Here is a 7891-nt window from a genome sequence, read left to right on the forward strand (position 1 = left end):
GCAAAGAGGAAAGGGAGAGGGCGAGGGGGTCCAGCTCATCATCATCATCGTCACCATCATCATCAACACACGGGTGCCTTTCGAATCTGGAGACGGGATGGGAACCGGGGACAGCCCACAGAAGCTGATAGAGAGTGTTAATGGAGGGTCAGGGCTGGACAATGGTATCTATCGCTGCCCTCCTGCCTCGCCTGTCAACGGAGGCGAGGCTGAGTGGTCCAGCCCCATGATTAGGAGGAGGGGGGAGGCTAGTGGGAGGGGTAAGTGCAAGGACTCCGGCGTCAAGCTGTCCAAGTCGTAAGGCAGATTTTGATTTTCACGCGATTGCGCCTAATGGGTTTCCCCCGATGCTAATTAGATTCATTATTAAAACACACACATCGGCGCTACCTTAATTTCAATATATATACCTCCCCCTTTTCGGCGCTTGATATGTGTGAGGGGGGGAGGGAGAGATTTGGAGACGTTCCTTTATTTTGGAACCGAAATCATATATATTAGATCGGGGAAATGCGAAAGGCTTGGGTAGCGGATTTTATCAGGTCCCTTGCCGGTGGGTTTTAATGTGTCCCCAAATTTTAACATGTCCCTTTGCGGTTTGATTATTCTACTAGCAAGTGCGCGCGCGCGCTAAGGTGAACTACGTGCTGCTTATTGGGCAACGATGAGGAGCCACACACGGGGCCGCTCATATTGTTTCCTTTGGGTCTTCAGAAAGGATGATAGGTCTGATCAATGCAAGATGGAAGTGGTGGATTTTCATAAAATCTTCACTATGGACCCCGGTTCATCTGTATGGAAGCTCCCTTCTCCTGCAATTAAAACATGTTGTTGTTGTTGAAATGACAGTATAGATTGAAACTCAGTATAGATTCAGGCTACGATCCTACACACAACTATCTGGGGGTTAAACCCTTCTGAACATAGTGACCCTGACTTCCGAGGATCCCCACATAGCACTGCCAGTAGATGAATTATTTCCTCCCGTGCTGACAATAAAATAAAATAATTGAATTTGAGGGGGCGCGGGGAGCCTTCGGAGTCCCATTTAGACAGCCCTGGGAATGAAAGTTCGAACAGATTTTTAAAGCGAGGAGTTTGGGTCCCATCCTGTGGAAGTTAAGGGGTTGGGAGCCACCTTCATTTCCAGAGGGAGAGCTGAGTAAGTGCCCAGTTCTCTCCTATGGAAACCAGCGGGACCTCGAAGCGCTGCCGCTTGGTTGGACCGGAACCCCTTTCCTTTAAGGTGGCAGGCGGCCGCACGCACCTCACTCCAACTCCCACTGTCTAGATATATTCCATTCGGAAGACCTGGGTTCAAGGGCAAGGATGACATCTAGGGACATTCCAATGAAGGAGCTGAGGAGAAGAAGGCGACTTTGGGTCCCAATCCTATGCATGTTTACTTGGAAGCAAGCTCCCACGATTCCACCGAGCTTGCTCTCTAATGAACATGCTTAGGATTGAGACGTCCTTCTGGCATGTTTGTTGGTGTTGGGGGGTTTGTAACTAACATTCCCAGCTTAATTGTAAAATATAGACGCAAACCTATATGAACTCCAAAGTACCCCTTGCTCACAGGAGGTCCATCATGCAAAGCCTTTTTGTAATATAAATCTTTCAGATTCAGCACGTGGCCATATGGAATGCCTGCAATGCATATGGCGTCCCAGTTGCTCTACCATGTCACTTTTCCAGACCGTGGTTTGTCCAGACCCTTGGAATTCTGATGATGCGGATGCTGGCTGGAGTTGAGTCTTGGTGTTGTAGGAGAACCTAACAAAAGCCTGGCTGTTAGGTTCAGTATCCAATTCTCACAGTGGCCAGCCAGATGCCCATGGGAAGCCCACAAGCAAAAGCTAAACCCAACAACACTCTTCCCACCTGCGATTCCCAGCAACTAGTATTCAGAAGCATATAGGTAAAGGTAAAGGTAAAGGGACCCCTGACCATTAGGTCCAGTCGTGACCGACTCTGGGGTTGCGGCGCTCATCTCGCTTCATTGGCCGAGGGTAATGTACAGCTTCCGGGTCATGTGGCCAGCATGACTAAGCTGCTTCTGGCGAACCAGAGCAGCACACGGAAACGCCGTTTACCTCCCCGCCGGAGCGGCATCTATTTCTCTACTTGCACTTTGAAGTGCTTTCCAACTGCTAGGTTGGCAGGAGCAGGGATCGAGCAACGGGAGCTCACCCCATCGCGGGGATTTGAACCGCCGACCTTCTAATCAGCAAGTCCTAGGCTCTGTGGTTTAACCCACAGCGCCATCCGCGTCCCTATTCAGAAGCATAGTGCAAAGGGAAAACATAGCCATTAGCCACTGATAGACTTCTCCTCTATGAATTTGTCTGCTCCAGGCAGGTGGCCGTCACTGCCTCTTGCGGGAGCGAGTTCCATAGTTTAACTATGGCAGTTGCTGTATTTTTCAGTCTATAATGGATGTATGGATTTATTGTTTTGTTTTCTATTTTAGATTGCTGTCTGCATTGCATCTTGTGTTATAAGCCGCCCTGCGCCCTGATCTGGGGAAAGGGGGGGGGTACAAAACCCCTTGGAGGGGAAAGGAAATAACATGCTTGGGAATTAAGATTTTAGATCAGTTGAGGGATTATTTTAAATGAATATGAAGTCTTCTCAGCAAAACCACCTGCGTTCCACACAGACACCCTCTGTAACCTGCCCCTTCTTTTTAAGTCGGTTGAGTCTAGCATGGAACTTTCTCACGGATCCAGAGTCTTTTGGGACTTCCTTCCTCTGGTCTCCGCGAGGAGAGGCGTTGTGCCGCGTGCCCCGTGCGCCGTCTGTTCAGGCAGGTGAGGGGGCGGCAGTGCCCTCCTGGGGTTTCCAGAGCGTCTCTGTCCGGTCCCAGTCTTTGCCTCGCTCGGCCCTCCATCCCTCCTCGTGTACTCCCCGCTTTTTCTAGCCTTTCACAGAAAACGCTCAGGTGATGGATTCCGAGAGAGAAAGCGAAGGAGAGGGTGAGAAGTCAACTGCCTTCCTCTTCAATAATTCAGGTGCCGCGTTTTTTCCAGGCCGTCAAGCCGTCGAAAGCAGACGGGAGGGTTCAGGGACCCGCCGCAGACGCTGGAGCTGATTAGCCAGCCAAGGGGACCTCGACAAAGAGCGACGCTGCCTCTCTCTCCGCCGCCCCCCCCCTTCGCCGGAGCCCCCCTATCTGCTTTTGAGATTACCATCTGCCCGACTGTCGCTTCCGCAACTTTGTAGAAAAGGGGGACGATTGTATACAGTCAGACAGGCTTATCGGCTTTCCCCCATAGATTTCCCTCCCCCCCAAAAAAAACCCCTTTTTGGTTGCCCAGACTCTTCTGGCCCGTTGAATCCATGCCTCCCCTCGCCCCTGTTCCAGGGTCGTCTTTGGAACCGGGAGGTGTCTCTTAATAACTTTGCAATGTGACTTTATTCTGGGAGGAGGTGTCTTCTTTTGTTGAGATGGCATTGACGTGTGTGTGGTGAGAAGGGGGCTCAGGATTTGTTGGGCGCGGGGGCAAATGCTGTGACCAGTGCCTACAGACTAGGGGGGTCTACCAGTGCAGTCCTGATCATTGCCTACACTCACACGGAGTTCAGTGTGACTTGCTTACCTATTGAACTGTGCCTCTTTATATGTGGCAATCAGTGGCTGCTAGCCTCGACAGCTATGCTCACCCTCCAACATCTGTTGGGCTCAGGTTCAGTTTGAGGGTATCTTACAGCAACCATCTGGTTGGCCATTGTGACAACAGGAATGCTGGCTGGACTAGATGGGCCACTGGCCTGATCCTACAAGTTTCCTCTTCTTCTGGACTACAGCAACGCGCATGTGGAAGGCTGATTTAGAACACAACCAGCCGCTTTACGCTAAACCAGCCCATCAGCCGCCTTATAGGGAATCGATTCATGTAGCTCAGAACTGCCGCTGTATCCAGGGGCGTAGCGTGGGTTGTCAGCACCCGGGGCAAGGCAAGTAATTTGCACCCCCTAACCCGTGGGTGAGTCAGGTAGGGGCAGAGAGCTGCGAGTGCTAGCGTGCGCCCCCCAGATGTTGGTGCCCGGTGCGGCTGGCTCCCCCTGCACCCCCCACGCTACGCCACTGGCTGTATCCCAGTTGCCGCAGTTCATTAGTGGAGAGAGTTGCTGCCATGCTCACGTCCTGTTTGCGGGCTTCCCAGATGCACCTGGTGGCCACTGTGAGAAGAGAATGCTGGACCGATCCAGTTGTGTTTTACCAGGGCAGCAACCAATTTTGTAGTATCCTCTGAACACAATGCAATATTATTCTGGGACCTCAGAATTTGCCCTCTCCTTCTCCTTCTCCTTCTCTCTCTCTCTCTCTCTCCCCCCCCCACCTTTTGGCAACATAGTATATCTTAACATAAAGCGTACCCCCAACAACATATTTCAACCGCTAATGCTACAGAGCCCACATCTAAACACATCTACTTAGAAGCACGTCTCGCTGTCTTCAAGGGCACTTACTCCCAAGTAAGTGAGCACAGGATTGCAACCTGTGAGTAAGTATTGATATGGTTACTTAAACACACATAGGGCACAAAAACTCAATAAACAGAAAAGCCGTTGTATTGGCTCCGATCGCATCACAGCAGATAACCCTTTCTTAAAAGGAATCAGGCAAACATGACCAGTTAATTGCTCCTCATTTATTACTTAAAATTGAAATCCTCCACTCGGAAATATGTTCAGGGCGAACTACCTTTCTTGGGTTGTCTGTTGATCAGCTGCCTGGCTTGCATAAAAACTCATCTGAGGGGCGAGCAGGTGAAACAGAACTTATAGCAGAGGGCAACTTTTAGTTAACAGGTAACAGAACCTCCCTCGGCCCGCTCCTCTCCTCTTGGCTAACTTGAGATTGGTGTGCGCACATCACATTTCTTCGATGCGTTGCCATTTTCCCATTTAGTCCAGGTTTGCACAACTCATCCTTTACCTGAAGGAAGCACACATTCACCATCTTTTATTGTCTACGTGTTTTGTCCTTCGGGGCCGATTTTTAAAAACACAAATATATGATCCGTATTGTTTTATTGGTACTGGTTGCTGCGGGTTTGCCTTGACATTTGGCTAGAACAAATAAATTTAAGGAAAGGGGTGGGGTGGGGAGAGAACACACACACACACAAAAATAAATGTAAGTGTACTACCCCAGAAGGATTGATTTTATTTGGCGAGGGGGACGTATTCATTCAAATAACAACAGAGGATGAACTTTAAAAAAATCATAAATAATAGCTCAAGTTCTTATTCACTGGTAAGATGTGATTTAAAAGATCCGTTATTTGGATTGCTACTGTCATACGTTAAATAAATAAATAAATTCTTATTGAGAGTTGACTCCAACTAGGCCATAGTCAGAGCACACCCACTGAAATAAATGGCGCAAGCCTAACCCTGTCTAATCAGAAGTACCATATTTTTTGCACCATAACACTCACTTTTTTCCTCCTAGAAAGTAAGGGAAAATGTCTGTGTGTGTTATGGAGGAAATGCCTACAGGTGGCATGCCTACGGATTTTCCTCCTCTAAAAACTACGTGCGTGTTATGGTCGGGTGCGTGTTATAGAGCGAAAAATATGGTAAGTCCTATTGAATTCACGGGTGCTTCCTTCCCACTTAAGTAGGCTTAGGACTGCAGCCTAATATCAGCCTATTTATTTCAACTGGTCTACTCTGAGTAAGCTGAATACAACCTAATAATACAAATAATGCCTCGTCAACATCAGGCTAAGCACTTGAATCCACTCATTTAAGATGAAATACAGAAAAGTTCATGACTCGAAGAAAGCATCCCAAGCTGCTAGAAAGAATGCCTTTAGTCTCCATTAAAGAATGTGCATGATGCCATTCTATCTTTGCTGAGATAAAGGCTCGATTGTTTGGAGCTGGTATCGCCAGCCAAAGCCACTGTCTTCCTACAGTCTTCCTAGGGACACAACATGTGTGTTCCCTCAAAATTCCTCCCACACTATCCTGTGGGGCTCGATCTCAGAATCAAACATGCCCCATCATTGCCCTGACCCATGTCTTTCAAAAGCAGTGGAAGGCTCACAGCAGGACCTTGGGCAAGTCCACTCAGAAATAACCCCACTGAGTCCACTGGGACTTACTCCCAGGTGTCTATAAAACTGCGGCTTTAGAATAATAAGACCCACTTCCTGAAATGTACCACTCACAGAGGCAGGGAATGGGGAATCATAGAATGAAAGAAGCACAGAGTTAGAAAGGACCACACTGGTCATCTTTCTAGTCCAACCCTCTGCAATGCAGGAATCTTTTACCCCAATATGGGGCTCAAACCCATAACCGAGATTAAAAGTCCCACTGTCTACCAACTGGGCTATCCCAGCAAGGAGAAAGTGTAGCGTGAACTCAGTCCGGACTAACAAACCCTGAACATAGAAAACTAATACATTAATGAGAATACTAGAGAATTCACACACCCTCCCCACAAACATTCTAGCTTTCTAGGTACAAGGTGTATTTTGGGTCACATTCCTACCATACATTTAATGCACTATGTCATGAGTCAGCAAACTTTTTCAGCAGGGGGCCGGTCCACTGTCCCTCAGACCTTGTGGGGGGCCAGACTATATTTTGAAGGGGGGGGGAATGAACGAATTCCTATGCCCCACAAATAATCCAGAGATGCATTTTAAATAAAAGGACACATTCTACTCATGTAAAAAAAAAGCTGATTCCCGGACCATCCGTAGGCCAAATTTAGAAGGCGATTGGGCCAGATCCGGGCCCCGGGCCTTAGTTTGCCTACCCATGCACCATGTGATATCAAAGTCCTGGCATCTACCAAAGAATTATGGGAGCTGCTGTTTGTTAAGAGTGCTGAGAGTTGTTAGGGGACCCCTATTCCCCTCCCAGAGCTTTAAAGGGGAAAATATAACACACCAGAGCTCCATTGGTAAAGGGGTGGGGGGAGGACAGCTTCAGATTCTACTGGAGCCACATTGACAGTATCCTTATGCAAGAAAGGAGAAAGAGAGGAGAAAGAAGGAGGAAACGGGGTGGAGCTTAGGCATTTAGTGGCAAAACCACAAAGTGTACATTCCCTGGCTGTCTGATAATCTCAAGCCTGCCCTCTACTGACTGGAGGCATGCATCACTGCCCCTACTACTGGAGACACAAGAAGTGGCCGCAGCACCATCCAAGTTCACGTAAGATGCTGAGGAGGCGCCTGGATGCCTCACATGACCTTCCAGAGACAGAGGCAGAGCACCTTGTTTACCAGGGTTTTGAGAAGGTCACGAGAGGGCTTCACACGATCACACAGGGCTCTTGCTGGAAGCCTCAGCCACACGACCCTGGTAAGCATGGTGCACAGTGTGTTCAGAGGGCGGCACCTTGTAGTTTCGCCTCAGGTAGCTAAACGAGACAGCCCCTCATCTGGGGCTGTATCCAAAATTCTGTCCGCTAGCATGAGGACAGACTGACCATGAGTTAGGAGATGGATGAATTTTAATTTTGCACAACAGAGGAATCCAGTGCCATAGTTGAACCAGCGGAAACGCCTTGTGGAACAGTTTACACATTCCCTTGTGCAACAACATTCCATGGATGTAAAAGATTTTGCCAGCAGAAAAAGTATAGCACTAAGTGACTTCAGTTTAGTGCTACAACCAGTGGATTTTTTTCCTGGGGGTACTCAAGGGTGCTCAGTACCGGCACTCCCCCCACAAAATGTTTAAATTGTGGCACTTACTGTAACAACTTCATAGTGAGTAGTGGCACCTTTTTTCTTTTTGAAAAAAGCTCTGGCTACAATGCATGTAACTCAGTGTCTTTAGCCTGGTGGGACACAAGTTGTGTAGGTTTGCCTTATGAAAATATTTGCTGTGCATAGTTGAAAATAACCTTATGGAT

The 7891-nt window shown here is 48.4% G+C and overlaps 1 long non-coding RNA gene across 1 annotated transcript; it reads right to left on the reverse strand.

Annotated features, from left to right (window-relative positions):
* Nucleotides 1–684: 684 nt before the first annotated feature.
* On the reverse strand, nt 685–3683 carry LOC309518614. The gene is made up of 2 exons (XR_014213557.1): nt 3603–3683; nt 685–812 (listed from the first exon to the last, which is right to left on the reverse strand). It is a non-coding gene; the product is annotated as an uncharacterized lncRNA (long non-coding RNA).
* Nucleotides 3684–7891: the final 4208 nt, after the last annotated feature.

The sequence above is a fragment of the Podarcis vaucheri genome (genome assembly GCF_965113315.1).
Source record: "Podarcis vaucheri genome assembly, chromosome: 14".
In the NCBI taxonomy this organism is placed as follows: domain Eukaryota; kingdom Metazoa; phylum Chordata; class Lepidosauria; order Squamata; family Lacertidae; genus Podarcis; species Podarcis vaucheri.